At 27.9% G+C, this 21,646-nt stretch overlaps 1 non-coding gene across 2 annotated transcripts in view; it reads right to left on the bottom strand.

Annotated features, from left to right (window-relative positions):
* Nucleotides 1-1,443: 1,443 nt before the first annotated feature.
* The window catches only part of LOC107454187 (uncharacterized), a 213,274-nt gene continuing 193,071 nt past the window's right edge, over nt 1,444-21,646 (bottom strand). For both annotated transcript variants that reach the window (XR_015430869.1, XR_015430868.1), the window contains exons 10-13: nt 19,094-19,238; nt 5,974-6,056; nt 4,071-4,170; nt 1,444-1,714 (exon numbers count right to left, since the gene is read on the bottom strand). This is a non-coding gene — a transcript (uncharacterized LOC107454187). The remainder of the gene's footprint in view (nt 1,715-4,070; nt 4,171-5,973; nt 6,057-19,093; nt 19,239-21,646) is intronic.

Genomic DNA, 21,646 nt, shown 5'->3' with positions numbered 1-21,646 from the left:
GTTTGTCTGATATATTTTTTTTTATTTAAGTTTATACCTTTAATCCTTTGACGCAGATTAGCCACCGGTGTCCCTTTTATATATTTTTTTCTGGCGTTTTAATTGCAAGCAAAATTATACTTTGGTATTTTTTAATCTTAAGAAACAGTCTAATAACTATTAAATGAAAAAATTCTTTTTTTTATTCAGATTCAAAAATTTGTGAATGATTGATTTTGTAAATAAAAGAAATTTTAGTTATGAATAACTGTTTTTATTTGACTTAAATGACTGCAAATAAGCACAAATTCGATGAATTATTGCTTGGAAGTCAGCCGTGTTTGGAAGATTTTACTTTTAACTCATAAACATGCATCGATGCTTTATGCTCTTTTTAATAACCATAAGTTATAAAAATGTTAAGTATAGTATTTTTTTACTTATTTTGATCTAAGTTAATACAAAATGATGAAAAAAGTATGAAATTGATGTTGCATTAAAGTATGAAAGTATGTTATTAAAAAAATCTGTGCCAAATGGTTGTAATATCATCATGTAAATCATAGGTTTCCAACTTTTTTGGAAGATCATCCAATTGGAAAGTCAGAACTTTTCATCACCCCTTTCCCATTAGAAAGGCAGAAAAGAAATAATAATAAATAAATAAATAATAAAACTGTTTGCGCTAATATAGTTTTTTTTATGAATTTTTGTTATCATTATAATTATGTCTTTAAGTTTTTGAAAATATAGTTGATGACCAATGCTTTCAAATTAAAAACGTTTTTTACGGTAATTTCGATGAAAATAATCCATTTATAAATCCATTTGCATGAGAGTAAATTCAGCATGCAATTTTGTAGTTTAAATTAAATACTTAATTTTAATATTAATCTTAAATTAATCTCATTTTGATAATATCCCTTTAAATTATTATATAAAAAGATAACGCATAAATTATAAAATTAGATTAACTTAATGTTAAATTCAAAGTTTCTTTATAAAATAGGTTTGAAATAACAGAATAGTAACCAAACATTTTCATAGGGGAAAGTGGAGTAAGACCAGAAGATTCGAAAGCCTGTTAGAGCATGCTATAATCATAAAAACTCATGAAAAATTGTAGAATTAACGTGATTAACGTTTCTAAAATTAACGTGAGTTATCGTGTTTAAGGTGATGTAAAATGTGAAAAAAACTGATTATGAGATAAATGCACTAATAGACTTTAAATAATTAGTCTATACACTGTTATCACCATGCACAAAAACTGCTGTTTCTTGGTAAATAATTGAAGTACAAACAAAAGAAAAATATTTTTAGAAAGCTAAGAGTACAGGAATTTTAAATTATTAGTGAAGTCAATTTCAAAAATTTTACCCAAAATCATGTTTTTGCACTAATTAGATTACCTTAGAATTAAAATGAATTTGAAATGTAAATATTAGAAATAATCTGAGAAAGTTCATGAAAGAAATTTATTTTAATTAGAAGTTTCAAATTTAGAAAAGATTGCAAATAAATGAAAATATATGTCATAGAAATGATGGTGATCGTCACGCAGATTGCAATTCTTCAATTTCTCTTTCATGATTCTGCATTCTACTTCTTCGGGATCTTCTCGCTTGCAATTTCTCTTGCAATCCCTGTGTTGTTCGAGCCTTGTTCATTGTTTGAGCTTTTTCGAAATCTGCCATTTCAACTGCATGTTTCTTTCTTAACTCGTCAATTTTACCTAAACATAAAATTGAGATTTACAAAATTGATAAGGTTAGAACATTTAATATTTATACTTTTTTAAGGAATACGTTAAAAATAGCTTTCTCATTTTCAAATAATGAACACATAAATGTACTTTCTCGGAATAAACATTATAAGAACCAATATCAATGGTGCAATGGAATCAAAAACATATATGTACTTTCTCTGAAGAAATATTATAAGAACTAATCTTAATGGTTCTAAGTGCAATGGAATCAAACACATAAATGTACTTTCTCTGAATAAACATTATAAGAATCAATCTTAATGGTTTAAAGTGCAATGGAATCAAACACATAAACGTAGTTTTTCTAAATAAACATTACAAGAACCAACCTTAATGGTTCAAAGTGCAATAGAATTAAGCACATAAATGTACTTTCTCTGAATAAACATTATAAGAACCAATCTTAATGGTTCTAAGTGCAATGGAATCAAACACATAAATGTACATTCTCAGAATAAACATTATAAGAACCAATCTTAATGGTTTAAAGTGCAATGGTATAATGGTGCAATGGTATTAGTGCACATAAACGTACTTTTTCTAAATAAACATTATAAGAACCAACCTTAATAGTTCAAACTGCAATGGAATCAAACACATAAACGTACTTTCTTTGAATAATCATCCATTTTTTTGGACAGATTTGGATTCTTCAACACTCAGATGTAGGAGTAATTTCAATTCGGAAAGTATGATCCCAATATCTTAGTCAGGAGTGCAGCCAAAATTTTGGGCTCCTTTATTTTTATTTAACTTTTTCCGTATTACGCTATCTCTCGAGAACATTTGAAGCAAATGAAAAAATTTTATGCGCAATTATAAAATTTCTTCTACCCAAACATGATTAAAAGAGCAAAAAATAATTTTAATTATTGTTTATTATTTTTTATTAATTTATTTTATGGTAGACAAAAGCATTTTAAATTTTATGATACATTAAATTTTACATCACTTTGAACTATGTTATTTTAAATGACAAGATATCTCATAAAATATCCTCAGTGGCAGATGGATCATGGGTTACGGACCCTTGCCATCAGGCTGAACGTGGGATGTTTCATTGTTTTCTTCTCCATGTAACGCAAATGCGGGTTAGTTCCATCAAAAAGTCTTCCACGCAAACAAATCTTTCCCAATACTTGATCCGGGAGTTCCTTTGTCTTTTGGACCGGGTTCAAAATTACAAGGCTACGGTGTTGAACATTAGTAGTCCTTAACCCAAAAATTGTGTCGGCTGTTCAATGACGGTTATAAAATTGCTGATGCCTCTCCCCATAATTTGACAATCAAAAATCCAAATTGTCAACAAAAAAAATGCATCTTTATTCTGAAAAATTGAGGTTTTGTGTCTGATTTCGTACCTTAGTAAATAAATAGCCTTAAATAATTATTATATTAGAAGTTGACCCTTGAACCATTAAGAGTTATTTTTAGACTGTTCAAGGAGAAAAATAACTTTGCCATTATATGACCCCCTGACAAGAATGAAATTTTTAGAAACAAAATAAAATTTTTATAAAGATGTTATTGGGTTCGCTATCAAGAATAGTGTTAAAAGCTGTTTTCTACCAATTATGGTTGAGTTTACTGGGAGTCAATTCCAAAATTTATGCACGGTAGTATCTACAATTTTTCCCACCGAAACGGGATCCACACTGGAAAACAAAAATTGGTGTTAGTATAATATTTTTAGTATGACAAACGGTGGAGCTAAGCAGAGAAAAGAAAAAGAGTAAAAATTATTTTAGCGAGTGATTTAGCTCTATTGGATAAAAAAGAACATTAATTTTCAAGCTCTCTCTTTATTTCTATCTTCTTTATAATTATTTATATTAAAAATATTATTACAACTCCATTTTTAGCTTCTTTACTACTTCGATAAAAATGTAAGTGCTTCCATTCGAAAATTTCGAAATTCTGTTATTGCAACCATATTTAAGAGGTCTTGATAATCCGTTTTTACGTTATTCTTGAGTACACCCAATAATATATTTACAAATTTTTTTTTCTCATCAAAACACGGAAACATATGTTGAAAAAGTAATTTCATTAACACTCTGAAAACAAATTGAAATCTTGTTGAATTATAGATTTTTATATTATTAAAATGAAGAAATTACACAGAATTCATCTAAACGTTTATTTACATATGTAAATATTGCAAAAATGTTTTTATTTCCCGAAAAAGGGCTTTTAAAATGTTTCAATTTTTTAGATAATCTTTTCTATTTCACTAAAAATTATATTTACTAAATGTTCTTCAGCTTCAAGTGAAAATAAATAAGAATCACATATTTCATAACATATATTTTTGTTAACTTACCAAAAATTTCTTCATTTGTAGGTATAGGTGCTAAGTCCGATACTGGCACAGGTGTTGGCGCAAGGGGTAAAGTTGAAGTTGCTCGTAATAGGTTTTGACTCTGAAAAATATCTCTTTATCATTAGAATCATAGTTTTATTACATATAAAAATTTAAAAATATTAAAAAAAATATGCTAAGTAATTTCAGTTTATTATTTTTTTAACAGGGATCAAAAATGTATAGGTTCTTTTCAAAAAATTGATTTCATTTTTTTGCTTCCTGAAATTTTTTGTTTGCATCTGAATTTCACAAAGTTTCTTGTAGTTTGAAACGAAATGCAAACTTATGTTTAAGCATGCAAAATATATAGTAATAAATCTTTCAAACATACAGTTAGTTTATAGTATATTTAAGCATTATTATTTTTCAAAATATAAATATTTTTTAAGACTCATAAAACTGAGTAAAATTTTAAATTTTTTAAAATATTTATTTATATTTATAAAAATGTAAAACATACAGCTTTGAAGAATTAAAGTTCTTTGTGAAAGAACATACAAACAAGAGAGCTAAAGTTAAGCAAACCAAAACGTAAGTTATTGCATTAGAGAACCAAGTTTGTGTAATGTAAAAAATTAGCTATTTTTTGGTAGAACCACATTGGGGTAAACATTGGGATAACAAAGTTGTGTAAGAACTTTATGCAACTTACTGGTTCTTCCACAAATGACCTATTATTTTAAAAATCAATCACAAAAAACAAAGAAAGAAGAGAAAACGAAGTGACATAGAAATGTAGTTTCCTTCTGCTTTTCTTTAAAAATTAAATAAAGACCGATTTTTAAAATTAGTAGTAACATTTGTCACCAGATGGAGCGGTTAACTGAGTAAAACTGTAAAACAATGTTTTCAAAATATCCACTATTTGAAGCAACACCGTGGCGCAGTGTAAGAACAGAATTAAAAGACACCCATGTGAAAATTTAAATTGACACTATCTTACATGCGTTTGAAAACATTCTTTTATAATCATTTTCATTTTTTTGAGCCGTGATGGAGTAGGAGATAGAGCGTTACCCTTCCAATGAGGTGCTCCGGGTTCGAATCCCAGCGATGGCTTGTCGATACGAATTCGGCAAACGGCTCACACTGACTACAGTACTGACGTAAAATATCCTCAGTGGTAGACGGATCATGGGTTAGAGTTCCCTTGCCATCAAGTGAGCCGCGGGAGTTTTTCATGTTTTTCCTTTCTATGTAACGCAAATGCGGGTTTGTTCCATCAAAAAATCCTCCACGAAAGCAAATTTCTCCCTATATTTGATCAAGGAATTCCCTTGTCTTCTGGATTGTGTTCAAAATTGCAAGGTTATTAACAGTCGTAAACTCAAAATTGGGCCGATTGTTCAACAACGGTTATAAAACCTTTTTCGATAGCTGCAACCTCTGTTGTCAAAATTCGAAACTAATTTTGAAATTTAAGGAGAGAAAATTGTCGAATTTTAAAGCAAGACACTACAAACCGTCTATTTTCATCTCCCCCCTTTCATTCTTTATTAAGATATTTTTTAAATCGTTGGTCTCTTTTGTGACAACAATTATCTTAGGTGAGTTTTAATTTCTTCAGGCCCGTTTTTATCAGTTCACATTTTTTAAATTTCAATCATGTTTTTCCTGGCTAAATATATTAAGTATTAATTTTTTATTCCTAATGTACGTACGCTTTTGACTTCCATTTTGACAAGCATTCTGAAAATGTATATCAAGAGCAGCTATTTTAGGACACCTTGCATTTTAAAAAGGTTTCATAACTATAATAATAACTTTTGAAACTGAATAAAGTTTTGATAAGACAACTACAGTAAAAATAAAAATTATATTGAAATACTTATTACTCCCAAGATGAGACAGAATTTTTTACCTTTCCGTCAAGTCTTTCCGCTTCAAAAAGTTTAGCTACTTGTTCGTCGGCTGCTAATTCTTCAGCTTCTGTATCTAAAGATCCTACAATTGTTGAAATGATAAGTATTACAAACACATACTAGGCAATAACGTGATATTTTAAAATTAGTAATATTCGATATAATTTAATGATAAGAAATATCATTTTTGCGGTTTTAATAAATATAAAAATGTTTTAATACGTAGTCTTTAGTGAATGTGGCGCGACATGTGCTCAAGAAAGCCTATTAGACTTTAAACTAAGGTGACCAGACGTCTCCAACTTTAAAGACAGTCCTCGCATTTCAATCATTAAGAACTTACAAGCTCATTAAGACAGAAAATGTCGTCACATCTTTATATACGCCCTCTAATGTTGTCGAATTGTCCGAAAACGCATAATCGTTTGTTATATGTTTGTTGTTGTCAGTAAAATATCAACAAAAAAAAATCAGAAATATTGTATTTATTGTATTAAACAGGATTATTTAATCAAACGGAGAATACTATCGAAAGGCAAAGAAGTACCATGCCAGAACTAACTTGGAAACTTCATGCTCTTATGAAAAATATTACAGCAAAAAACAAACTAATAATATAATTTTTTTTATTTATGCTAAATAAAGCAGAATATGATAAGGTATATCGAAACTGAGAAAAATTTAGAAAACAAGCTTAGTTAACTTCATCTTTTTGATGCTTGAAAAAACGTTATTTTTTATCTTTGAAAAAGGTAAATCTAGTTATCAATAGAGTTTTTATTTAATGAATAATAGTTTCAGTCAAAGGTGAGTTAAACTTAGGTTTAATTTTTTTTTAAATATTTCAGATTCTTATTAATATTGTGATTTGTACACATAAAAGCGTAAAATTAATATTAAAAGTACATTTGTTAGAAGATAATAATATTGATACAATAAATTTTAACATAAAATTTTAACATAAATATTCAAAAAAGTATGAATTAAGAGTCTTTGAGAAAAAATATGGTCAAAACTACCAGAATATTGTAAAATTGATAGTGTTTTTGGTTCTACGAGAACACCAAAAATCTAGTTAATTCTTACCGAAGTGTTTCGTAATAATTTTAGTAAAATTAACAATAAAATGCGGTTTTATAATGTGTGATAAAATTTGGTAAATTTCGTAAAATTTGTTAATACCTTGAGCCATGATACCTAAGATCACGCCATGAAAGCGATTTAATCGGTAAAATTTATTTTTCAGTTTTGTATATCTGACTAAATGTGTCGTAGAAAGAACTAAAATTTTAAAAACTAGAATTTCCGTTAAACCGCTATTACATGGACGGAAAAAAAATTACCAAATAAATTGCTTAAATAAATTTTTAATAAAATATTTAAGATATTTAATTAAATATTTGGTTTTATAAACCGGATTTATGTTTTATTTTTACTGGAAATTTCATTACCATACAGTACTGTAATTTTACCAGAATCTTTTTCTCCTTATTAAAATAATGCAATTTATAAATCACGAATAATGGAGCTAAACATTCAGTTATATAGCAATACTTCATGTTGAAATAACAAATAATGTGTTAAGAAATTAATATCTTATATTATTTCTGATGTTGGAGTGAAATATTAAAAAAGACCTCCTTCTCGATAATAGAAATATGATACATTTTTAATTCGAAAATTAGTCTCTAATCACTTACGTAAAACATATCTTAAAAATATTTAACTTAATTTAAGAAAATATTCATAATTGCATAATTATAAATATTATAAGTACGTAATAATATAACCTAATAATAATGCATAATTTAATTAGATTATACATTTAAAGTCGAAGCAGTGCCTTCCATTACGAAATGAATTTCATATTCCAAGCAAGAGTAAGAAATGAAATAAAAAATTAGTTAAAACAATGTTTAGCTTCGACAGTTATTTAGTGGCGGAGGGGGATAGAGCGTTCCTTTTCAAATGAGGTGAACGGGATTCGAATCCCGGAGATGGCTTGCACTGATTGCAGTGCTGACGTGAAATATCCTCAGTGGTAGCCAGGTCATGGGAAAGGATTATCTTCCGAGAAAGCAAATTTCTCCAAATACTTGATCCAGGAGTTCCCTTGTCTTTTGGATTGGGTTCAAAATTAACAAGGCTATGGAGTTGATCATTGGTAGTCGTGAACTCAAAATTGGGTCAACGGCGGTTATAAATTGAAACTAGTTTGAGTTTTGAAAGGATAATTTTTTTTCACTAGTTAGTTAAATAGTTGATGGAATAATTTTTTGAAAATTCATTCAACAGCTAGTCAAAAAGTCTAAAAGAATTGTCCGAAATGTTTTAAAGTAGTTTTAATTCAATACTGGTTTTATTTATTTATTTTTTTAAATAATCTATGTCTTTGACCTTATGTAATTTTCATCAACTAAAAAAAAAAGAAGATAAATCTGGTAAAACTACTGAGCTTTATGGTAATACCATTTCTGGAAGAAAATTACAACATAATTCTGGTTAATAAAACCACAATATATGTTATTTGAACTATTCATTTGTAAATTCTTCTGTTCAGAAGGAGACGATTTCCCGGAATTTCTAGTTTTCGAAATTAAAGCTCTAAGTACAACACATTTATTAAAAAATACAAAACTGAAAAGTAAACTTAACCAAATAACTGTTTTTATGCTATGCTCTAAGGTATCATGATAAAGTTACCAAATTTTACTTTTTGACCGAATTTTATAACATATGATAAAAAATATTTTATTGTTAATTTTACCAAATCATAACCAAAGCGTTACAATAAAAACTACTAAGATTTTTGGTGTAACCATAGAACCAGAAACACTTTCAATTTTAAAATATTCTGGTAGTTTTGATCATAATTTTTCCCCAGTGCATCTTATAATATATTTTTTTATTAAACTATCACGCAGAGTTTATTACTAATTTTCTATATTGCAATTAGCAAATGATTTGTGTGTGATATTTTAATCAATAACCAAATGTAATTTACAAATGCATTTTATAACCCCTTCTTATAAAGAAAATTGATTAGAAATTCAGGTATTTTTCAATATTTTCTATCATAAAATAATAAGATCTATGAAAAACAAACAAGCCAGTATCGTATGTTTCTCTATTGCTTTTAGTCAATAAGTTATATCAAACATGAATGTTGTAGCAAATGTCGATAAGAGAGTCGTGGTTTTGTTTATCGCGTGATGATTTTTAAATAAAAAAGAAAACATTCGAGACTCATTTGCAGTCGGCACTCTCTTTTTGTAATTTAAATGTCAGTCCTTAGCAATATGGGTCAATACTTGAGCTGCTTGGAAACACAAAATTTCTAGTCAATACACTCTTTGAAATATAAATAATTTAAATAGTTAAAAATGGTTAACCGAACAATATAACCTCTCTAATCCATGTTTTATTTTAAATGTTTTAGTCCTTTTAAATGAATTAAAATGGCTAAAAAATTTTATGAGAAAGAACTAGTTAGGAATACCAGTCTCTGAGCTATAATGTATTCTTTAAGTGCTAATGCGTTTTCATTAGAGATACTACGCAACATAAATATTCAAACAATTGTTTTGAAAAGGTGATAGTAAAAGTTATTTTTCATATTCAGAAATCTCCATCTAAGAAATCAATATATAGAAGTGTCCTTTCTTTAGTATTGATTATATATATTTTCAATTTGTGGCCGTTTATTGTAGCTGATAATATTTTGAATCGGTACTAGTAGCGGGTTTTTCAGTGCTAAAGAAAATAGAGAATGTAAAAAAGTTAAATCATTTAATGAATTCTAAGCGCATTACAGATATCATTTTAATGAATGGTACAAATAATTGATTTTTGAATGTTGGAGAAAAAAGAGAAAATAAAGAATTAGGACCTATATTCAAGTTGAAACATATATTGAATAACATTTTAATATCTGAGTTTTGGGTACTATTAAAGAGTTTTTGAGTGTGATAGAAAATATAGAATGCAAAATATTAAAATAAAGGAAGTTATTTAAATGATAACTAGATTAAATTGCGAAAAAGAGTGTGATATAAGCTAATAAAACTTACTTTTAAGTATTCTAAAACTATAATTTACTATAACATTAAACATTAATTTACTACATATTTATTTTGATTGGATAATAATTTGTGCTTTTTACAGTTTCGTTTCATGAGTTTTCAAAATAGTCTTATAACGCAAACCGAAAAAATATTGTAAATTACCGTAAAATTATCGCATTGTAAGGACATTTCTGGTAAAAAATGACACAATTAAGGTATTAAGAACTAAAATATACGGTATTTAAACCATTAATTTGGTGATTTTTCCGTTCATATGGTAACGGTTTACCGGAAATTCTGGTTTTAAAAATTATAGAGCATATTACCACACATTTAGTAAAAAATACAAAACTGAAAAGTAAATTTTACCGAATAAATAGTTTTTAAGCATTTTTTTAAGGTATCGTGATAAAATTACTAAATTTTACCGTAACTACCAAATTTTATCATACATTATATGATCATATTTTATGGTTAATTTTACCAAAATCATTACCATAGTGCTTTGGTAATGATTGCCGAGTTTTTCGGTGTTTTTCCATATTCTGGTAATTTTGGGCATATTCTTTTTCTCTGCGCAGTATATATTTCCGTAAGTTAGTTAGACATAATAGTTGTAAAAATTGCTTAGTTAGGATCTTCAATATTGTCTACTTCTGTTGAAAAATTTGTTAATATCTTTAATGTTATCTTCCTGATAATAGAAAAGAACTGTAGTAAATATAATAATAGTTAAAAAAAATAATCGTCAAAAAGGGTCTCATAATATCAGCTTGGTGAATAACACAATTTCCAAATAGTTTCAAGAGTTAAAGCATATAAAATATTATGGCGAAATCTTCTTAAAAAACAACAAACAAGGAGAAGACAATAAACAAAATTGTATAATGGAATCACGTTTATTTAGTTTCTCATTTCAAAGCCATCCCTTAATTTTTTATTAAATGACATTTACAGTCCAACTTAGAGTAGAATCCTGCAAGACTGGATAATATTATCATAGAAACAATACAGTAGTACACCGCATAAGAAACAATACAGTAATTTTCAACATTTATAACGAAAAAAAATTTTACGATTTTTTTCATATTATTTATTAAAATTTATTAAAACAATTACGTTAAAAGAAAGGAACATGAAAACAATGCTCAAAGGCATTACTATTATACCAAAGTTTTGCGTTATAAAAGCATTGTTGTTAGCAGTTGTAATACGTTCTTAAGAATTCTTTAGGATTTTAAATATTTTTCAAATACAAACTGAACATTTTTTTACCGTGTGAGATATTATATATATATATGTATATATATATATATATATATATATATATATATATATATATATATATATATATATATATATATATATATATATATATATATATATATATATATATATATATATATATATATATATATATATATATACATATATGTTCATTTGTTCATTTTATTCGCTCCTCACTATGTAGATTTCCTTTCGTGTACTGTTCTCTAATCTCTTAAAATTTTATTTTCTGTTTTTGCTTGATATATTTGTTTGTTTTTTCGTATATATTCTTTACTTAACGTGTTCTAATTTCGTTTCAATTTTTTTTTAGTGCTCCTCACACTATTGTATTGATATATTTTTCTTTGGCTATATTAATGCAATATTAGAAAGCACTCCTTTTTGCGGATATAATTGTGTGGGCTGATGAAGAGATTATATCTTTTCTTTGTTCTGTTTTCCGGATTTTTAATTTCTTTCTCTTTTTTCTTTCTTTTTTTTCTTAGATATCAAAAATTATATTTTTTTAAATACTTTTGAAAAATTATTTTCAATAATTTTCCTCTCTTGTCATTATTTTTTATTATTTTCCATATTTTCTCAATATTTTAGCTTAATTTATGAGTTCTATATACTTGCAGCTTATGCGCAGTTAATAAAACTTATTAATTTTCTTCGTTTTTCTCTTTGTTTTTATTGTGCTATGCATATATATATATATATATATATATATATATATATATATATATATATATATATATATATATATATATATATATATATATATATATATATATATATATATATGAACCCGGTTTTGGAACTACTTATTACAAAAATATCACAAATCATCACTTGGAGAAAGATGACAGAGTAAACTAAAATTGTTTCGAGTTCTATGGGAAAACCAAAGCGCTCGGTAATGATTTTGGTGAAAGTAACAAAAAAATATGATTATTTTATTTGTGTAAAAATTTAGTAAATGTGGTAAAATTTGATAGTTTTATCATCAGACCTTTGAGCTCGGCATAAGAACCATTTATTCCCTTAAATTTACTTTTCAGTTGTTTTCTTTTTATTCAGTGTGTGGTAATAGGAACTATAATTTTGAAAACCAGAATTTTCAGTTAACCGTTAGCAGCCGAACGGAAAAATTACTGAATGACTGATTTAAGTACCGTATATTTTAGTTTAATTAACCAGAATTATGTTATTTATTTATTTATTTTTATCAGAAATGCATTTGTATTTCAAAACGGCAATTTTACTGGAATTGTTTTTCTCTATGACTGGATGTAGAGGATGTTTGGTTAAGATCACCTTCAATTAACATGTTTTTTTAGAAACCTGATCAAAATGAAAACAAAAATGATACACATGGAATGACTCAAATTAATAGTTAACCGAATAAAAAGCTAAAATGCTATCGAAATCTGATAAATCACAGTTCAGGAAGGAACATGTTACAGTCTGCAAGTCTAGTTTGATAGTGTTAGGAAGCAGAGATGGGTAGAAAGAGGATTTTTAGAAACACCTTCAAGTTTCAATCTAAAATTAAATCTGTTTTGATGTCTATTACATTCGCTTTCCTCTATCGAATTTTTAAAAATTTCATTAGGGATTTTGTTTTTTCCTAGCTTAAATATTAATAAGTGCTCTTAATGTGCATAGAGAGTTTTTCTTTATGTAAGGACTAAAAAATACACATGAAGGGTGATTTTTATGGAACACCCTGTGTAGAACTATCTGCATCTAAACGTTAATCCCATTTTATAAAACGCTAATATTTAAATAACGCAGAGATAATGTATATCTCTCTGCTCTGTGCTTTAGAAAGCATCAACAGTCGCACATATAATGCTGTGCTTGCTAAAAATTGAAATCCAAATGTTCAGCGTCGTGAAATGTTAAAAATATTTCTAATATTACTCTCAAGGTAAGTTTCTGAATGTTTAAGTAATTAAAACTGGCGACTCAGACTACAGGCTCAATAAAAGTGTTTGAAGTGTAAAATAAAACAACTGAATAAATTAAATTAACCAAATGTAGCACCATTTCTTTAAAACTAGTCACGCTAATTAGTGATTTATATTAAATATTTAGTGCCATACTAGTTCGATTTAATTATTTTTGTGAATTCCATACGTGATCTTAATACGTTAACAAATGGTTTTTAGTGATTAGAATTCAGCCATATTTTGAACATTTTTCTTCTTTACTTCTAACAACAATGTGAAACAGTTGAGAAGTATTTATCGAATATGTTTGCCTTGTTTCACACAAATTTAAATTTTACACCGAAACAATTTTTTTATAATTTTATTTATGCATATTTTAAATGAGAATATATCTCCTTTTATGTCTAGATTATGTAAGGAGGTAAGTACAGTAAATAAGACATAGAATGATATATATATTAGTTGACTATAGCTACAACTACTTTATAACAAATGTGGTTAGATATAAGTACAGCTAATTTTCTCCAAACTTCTTTCGAAATGTAGTCCCTATTTCACAACTTAAAAGAGACGATTTTTGTTGGAGAACTTAATTTTTATACCAATGTTCAAAATGAATTAAAAAAATTTAAAAAAGGTCTAATTTGATGGGTTGCGAGGAAATGTTAAGAAATATTTATCCATGTTTTCAGGAACCAGTTTGTTATTTTAAAACTTTTTTTTTTTGCGAATTTGTTCTTGCTTTCAATTGCCAGGACAGTTTAATACTATCCTCATGAACATTTAAAGTATCGGTCATTTTTTTGTATTTATAAAAACAAAAGCAATAACCATGGATAAAAGTAATTGCATATATGTGATTTCAATTCCAATATTTCCAGAAGAATATGAAACAAGCAATTGTTGTCAATTTTTATGACTAGAACTACCTGTTCTGGGCCATCAGATGTAATTCGTATTAATGCTCGGTTCTCGCTGTGTCATTTCATTGCGTTTATTCACGGACCCGCGAAGATTTGTACCAATCAGATTAGAAAAATTAGCCCAGTTTGAACTCATTTCTTAACTCAGAAATCGCAACAAACTATTGTTTTTTTTCATCGTACAACTCACAACACAACTTTAAAAAAAATGTAGCACACAAAACTACAAACTACGAAAAAAGTAGCGACAGCAGTTTCGCTACTTATAGCACACTACCTCCGACTACTGTAAATAAAATCTTAATAATTTTTAAAAGCGCAAAATTATAAAAAAGGTAATGATAATTATCCTCAACAAATAATAATTATAAATAAAATAATAATAATTATGAAATAATGTTTTAATTGTTTTAATAATAAATACGATTATGACAATCACAGCTAAAATTGTATTCTAAATGACAATCATAAATAACATAACATTAAAATAGTTATGGTTTTAACCCCTTAACGATCGGTTAATTTTCAAGAAAACAATCATAAAAGTGCCTATTTTTTTGGCTTTTGTATTTATATTACGTATTTGAATAGTGCTGCAAGTAGTTAAAAATAAGCTAACTATCTACAATTACCTTAAAAATAACCTGGTACTGCCATCAGGTGTGTAAAATGAGAAATAAAATTTTTTCCGGGCAAGGAAATGAATTAGTTTTATACTTATTGGCGAGTTACTACTGAACACTCCAGCCCGTCAATATCACGGGAGCGAGAAATAGCGGGCGGAATCTCACCCCGTCATTTTCACGGGAGCGAGAAGGAAGGGGTTAATATGAAAAATTAAGTATTTAGTTTTCGACATTCTGGCATTATTACTCTAACTTATTACTATGTTTTCATAGTGTATATCTGAAATAGTCCCCCATTGGACAGATCATAAAGATAAGGTTCCCAGTAGAAAACCGAAGTCAAGCATCACTGGCTGCGGTCAGTAGGCTGGTGGGTGACCACTTTGATCAACCTGCGTAGGGAGCGAGAGTGCTTGGGCTTTTTGATTTAAAATTACTTTTGTATTTATCATTGAACTGATAATAAATATTAGCAAAAAAAATAAGGTTCTCTACCGTTAATAATTTATAATAATTAATAAAGTTATAATTAATAAAGTAATATTAGAAAAGAAAAAAATAATTTAAAAAATAGAATTTAAATAAAACTGTAATGCATAAATATAAAAGGCTAACGCAGCTTCTGGAAAGGGGGTAAATTTATTTTTTACCGATATCAACGTAACACGAATTATTTGTGTTAAAAAACGAAAATTTATATAACTCAGAAAATTAAAGAAGCAATTTGCACCGCAATGGCCTAGTGATACTGCATCCCTATAATTTAAATAAAAAATAGACTGATAAAATACCAATATATGCACTAATTAAACACACTTTAAAGTTGTCGCTACATGTATACTATTCACATTATAAGGGCACTGAGAAAAAAGTATGGGCAAAACTACCAAAATATGGTAAAATTTACTCTGACTCTGCGAGAAAACCAAAAAACTCGGTGATCATTTCCGAAGATTTTGGTAAAATTAACATTAAAGTGTAATTTTATGGAACGTGATAAAATTTGATAAATATAGTAAAATTTGTTAAATTGATCATCATGTCTGATACCTTTATCATGATACCTGAAATTTACTTTTTATTTTTGTATTTTTTACGAAACGTGTGGTAATAAGAACTATAATTATGAAAACCAGATTTACTGTCAAACCATTACTGTGTAAGCAGAAAATTTATCAAATGACAGCTTATATTTTGGTTTTATTAACCAGAATTTTTTTTTTCTCATCAGAAATTTCATTACCATACAGTATAATTTTACCAGACTTTTTTTTCTCCATATGCCTAATATTTCCAACAAATTTGTATTTTTCTAGTAACATTATCTATTTGTAACTGCTAAAAACAAATACATTTATTTAAAATTGAATCATTTATTTATTTATTAAATTTAATATTACTCAGGTCACGAGGTGAGTATTTAAATCAGCTTTAGACTTTTCGTTCGATTGTATTTAAGTGACAGTTATTTGTATAAATTGTGTATTTCTTTCCTTCCCATTCAAACAACAATCAATCGAAGTACAGATGATTGATTACTTAATTTTTTTTTTAATTTGAAGCTTGCAATGTTCATTCTCATCACTTAATACATTTTAAAACTCATATATTTGATATCGACTTACACTGTTAAAATACCGAATCAAATCACAGTAAATTACCGGTGATTTGAGTGCTTGATTCGTAAAACCTATTTTAGCAAAAAATCCATTTTTACTGTTAAAAATTATACCGTAATTTTTACAGTAATATTTATTTAATTGGAGTGATCCAGTGATTCTACGGTAATTATCACTGCAAAAATTACGGTATATTAGATTTTTTGCTCCGTAGCAAGTAACGGTAAAAATGGAAATAAAAGAACAAAGCAATGTGTAACATGTTTTGCGTAATTTTAAATTTTGAACCCTAAACATCAGCTTAATTTTGTTTGTAAAAGACGCAAATTTCCTTAATCTTACTTAAATTTTCCTTTAACGAAAGCGAATAATATTAAGTTTCTTGTACAGAAAATTCCAAATTTTTTTACACATTTATAATAAATTTACATTTTACTATTGCATGTAATACTTCTTTCAATAACTTGGGACGGATAAGTTTGTTATCCATGTTCTGTCAAAATTCCATACAGTTTTGGATTATATACAAGCATATTGTCGAAACAAGACTTTTTTATAGACGCCTTTATTATAGAGACGACTTTATAATAGTATTTTCTGAACCAGTGAAGCAAGAACGGCCGCAAAATGATCTGTGAGGAAAACTGTGACAGTGAGCATGGGTTATATAAACCCCTAAACGGAGAAAAATCATTCTGGTAAATTATCATACCGTATGGTAATGACATTTCCAAAAAAAAACACATAATTCTTGTTATTAAAACCAAAATATAAGGTAATTTAACCATTCATTTATATTTTAACCGTTCACATGGAAACAGTTAACCGGAAATTCTGGTATTCAAAATTATAGATTTTAGTTTCGCTCATTTAGTAAAAAATACAAAACTGTAAAATAAGTTTAAGGATAGAAATGGATTTTTATGCCGCACTTTAATGATAAAATTACTAAATTTTACAACATTTACCAAATTTTATCACGCATCATAAAATCACATTGTTTTGTTAATTTTACTAAAATCATTCCGTAAAAATTACCGACCCATAGTGTCAGAAACACGATTACAAATTTTACCATATCCTAGTATGTTTGACAATACTTGTTTTCTCAGTGCAGAGTATTAAAAACTAAAATTTTATAAACTGAAAACAAAACTATCGTAACTATACGTAAATAAAAATAATTTTATATGACTATAATAATATTATAAAAAAGGACATTAATTATAAATAAATCGGAATAATTATTTGTAAAATAATATTAAATATAAATGAAATAATTAAAATTTGTATTATGTCAAATTTAGTTTCGTTTTTTAAAATGCGTGAGAAACAAATTTTAGTGACTTACAAAATGCACATTTGTGGAGGAATATTAAAAGCTGTATATGTTGTCAGCGTACACGAAATTACAATTATTAAGTAGGATTTTTTACAGCATATATAGCTATTTGATCAGGTTAATTTTTTAAATACTATCGAAAGTAGTGAGTTAATTACATTAAAATCTCAGAAGAAATAATAGTGAAACATAAATAATTTATTTGTTTTATTCAGTTGCAAATAAATAGTTTGGCAAAATGCAAATTTTTAGGGAATATTAGGCATTTATTATGTCGACAAAAAACATATGGTGTCAATTTGTTAAGTGTCGTTAAATACTGCATATACAGATATTATATCAAGTTTTTTTTTAATGCTATCGGGCGAAGTTAGTGACATAAAAAACAAATTTGTGGTTAACAATAGGTATGCTTACTAGATTGATGATAATTGTGATGATAATTCTTAAGTGTGATTAAATATTACTTAAACAGATATCTTATCAGGCTCCTTAATTATCGAATTCTACCGCGCGTTGTGAGTTATCTTTAAGTTTTAAAAGAAAAAAACATTTAAATACAAATAAATAGAGTGGTTTGCAATATATATATATATATATATATATATATATATATATATATATATATATATATATATATATATATATATATATATATATATATATATATATATATATATATTATATATTATGCTCGAAGTAGTTAGTTTCCTTAATGTCTTAGAAGTAATTATGTTGAAAAAAAACAGATACATTTATTTGTGCTTTATCAGTTACAAATAAATAATGCGGCTCACTAAATCAAATTTGTGGGAAATATTATGCACTTCTTACTTGGACAACAGACATGTGGTGATAATAGTCAGATGTTACTAAAGAATGCAAAAAAATTGTAAAAAATTCTGGATGAAATTACGGTATAAAATACCGGCACTATGGGTGCATCATCCATAAAATCCATTTTAGCATAAAGTCCATTTTTACCGTTAAATGTTATACCGTAATTTTCACAGGTAAAAATTGCGGCATATTATATCTTTTGTTCCGCAACATGTTCCGGTAAAAATGAAGTTTACGGTGAAAAGTATCAGAACCCTGAGTGCTGGTACTTATTAGCGTAATTTGATACGGAATTTTTTTATAGTGTACCAATTCGAAGCGTGAAATTTTTTGTAAAATAATTGCTTTGCGTTAAAAATGAAAATGTTGGATTTCATAAGTACCAATTATCAGTGTCAAATTGACAAATAAAATTGTGCAATATTCATGACAAATAAAATTGTGCTAATTAAATTAAACCATAATTTTTTTTACTCACTGGTGTCGAAGTCCACGTCTTTTCCAGTGATGTCTTTAACTTTCCGCTTAATGAGATGTATACGCTCCTGCCTGAGTTCTTGAGCTTTGGCCTTACTTTCTTCAGTGATTTCTGCCAAATCTTTGGATATCGTCGTATTCAGCACCTGTGGATGAGGACAGCGTTGTATAAAAAAACGTTCTTCAGGGGTAGGACCATAGCAGCTACATTTAGGTTCAGATTTGTCAATTTCTTTCCCACGAAATACCTCATCTTGAAGCCGGTTTTCTTCGAAATAGTGAATACCTGGATACTTTTCATTGGTTTCGCGGCGATCTCTTCGGTTGGTAGATTTGATGTCTTCAGGCTCTGGAGTTGCATCATCATCTGATACATATCCATCCCCGCATATATTTCCCATTCCCCACAATCTGTGGTAGTATATTCTACATTTTGCGTTGCTTCCAAAAAGAAATGTTACTGAGAAGATTGTAACTGGTTTTTGAGAGCCATCTAAAAAATTTTGAAAGGAGTGGTAAACTTTTAATACAGCATTGTAGGCAGTATTCCAATTCTGAAATAACATAGTCAGGCGTGGTAATACTGAATTGGTCATCAGCGTCCTTAAATTCTTTTTGAACTTAAGTCCCATACAACTTGGAATAGTTTCATTTTTAAATGTTGGAGTTTTGCTCGGTTCACTGTCGTTTTTCAACAATCTATGTCAGTTTTCATTATCAGCTGATATCTTTATATAAATAAACGGAATTTGAAAGGTCACAACAGAAAGAATCTGTGTAGAAAGAATTAATTGTACAATTTAAAAACAAATCCAAGCATCCATTGGTTCACAAGAGAATCTTTTTCGAAGATTTCTAAATAATTTTGATTGTATATCGGTCAATTCGAATTGTTGTTTACATTTAAGAAACTTGTTTATTATTTGTATTGTTAGTAAGAGATGCATCGGTTAAGTGTTTCAGCTAGCTGGTTATCAACCACAATAAATTGTAACATTTTCGTTATAAATATTTGTTGCACTTTTCTCTCACTGCTTGACATTTTGTTTACTACTGTAAAACCTATAAACACCAGTTTAATTATACACGCCGAAAAAGCACAAAACTAAAAAAATGCGTTACCTTAAAACACAGACAAAACCGCGTTGAAATAAAAGAAAAGGTAATAGTAGGTTAGAAAAGAACCAGTTAGAAATGGCTAACCCGAATAATAACTATCATTTATCTAATACCAAGTCAGAATAGATAAGTAACAACGTGGTGAGATTGCTAATCAAATTCAATGTCTGAGACGTTGTCATGGTCCACGCATGTCATCGCTAAGTTTGTGTCCTGACTGCTTCTTCGAAACATTATCGACCTATTACTACGAACATAGATCACGTGACCAGGTGAAAGCAACAGCACTTAGATACCACACAAAAATCTCTAACTCTTATCGATTTCAATTTTTTTTTCTTCCCCACAGAATGGACAGTAAATATTAACCGATAAAGAACTTTTCTTTCTTTGGAAACTCCCACCTTTAGCCAACAGGTCGCAATGGATCGATATAAAGAAGTGGGGGGTCTTTTTCTTCTTTATTTTAATTTGGCCAGCGTATAACCCAGGAAGATATAATGTAATCCCAGACAATGCATAAAAAAATACTTAAATGGAAAATAAATGGACTGTAAATCGTATTTACTCACCGCATAATGACAGTCTTGAAAGACGTAAAGATAACCGACAATCATACAATTTTGCAGAAATGCAATTACACTTCTTTTCGTGCTCTGTTCATATCTTTACATTTTTAATTCCATAATTTTAAACTTATTTAACTTTATAATTAATTAATTTATACATAAAGTGTAAAATTTAACATTAATTCGTCAAAAACTTCGTAATGTTGTTGACGAATTAATGAGGGAGTCTTTTTCTTCATTATTTTTATTTGGCCAGAGGATAACCAGTGAAAATATAATGTAATCCCAGACAAGGCATAAAAATACTTAAAGGGGAAGTAAATGGACTGTAAATCTTATTTACTTACCACATAATGACAGTCTTAAAAAACAAACCGATGTGTTAAAGATAACCTACAATCATGCAATTTTGCAGAAAGGCAATTACACTTCCTTTCGTGCTCTGTTCATATCTTCACATTTTTAATTCCATAATTTTAAACTTATACTTCAAAACTTATTTAACTTTATAATTAATTAATTTGTGTGTAAAATTAAACATTAATTCGTCAACAGCTTTGTGATGTTGATGTCGTTGGCTAATTGTAAAATAGAGAGCTTTGCAGAGTATTCTTCGTGACCTACAAGACTCAGTATAGTAAGAAGGAATCTAAAAAAAATTTTCTTCATCTGCTCTTCATCTTAATTGATACTGCGCTGGATATAGCACTATCTAGTATGATGCAATGAAATAGGCTTTGATGCTTTTAAATCCACCTTCCTCAAAAGTAATTCAGATTTCTGCGATGTTTTTGCTTTTCCTCACTTAAAAATCAATTTGCCGCCTCTGATGTGCACCCTTTTTTAATTCAGTTTTTTGTACTTCA

This window comes from Parasteatoda tepidariorum, chromosome 12 (genome assembly GCF_982258835.1).
Source record: "Parasteatoda tepidariorum strain Cologne lab strain chromosome 12, Ptep-v5.0, whole genome shotgun sequence".
In the NCBI taxonomy this organism is placed as follows: domain Eukaryota; kingdom Metazoa; phylum Arthropoda; class Arachnida; order Araneae; family Theridiidae; genus Parasteatoda; species Parasteatoda tepidariorum.
The sequence above is the reverse complement of the archived record's forward strand: the minus strand, read 5'-3'. Positions and strand labels throughout refer to the sequence as shown.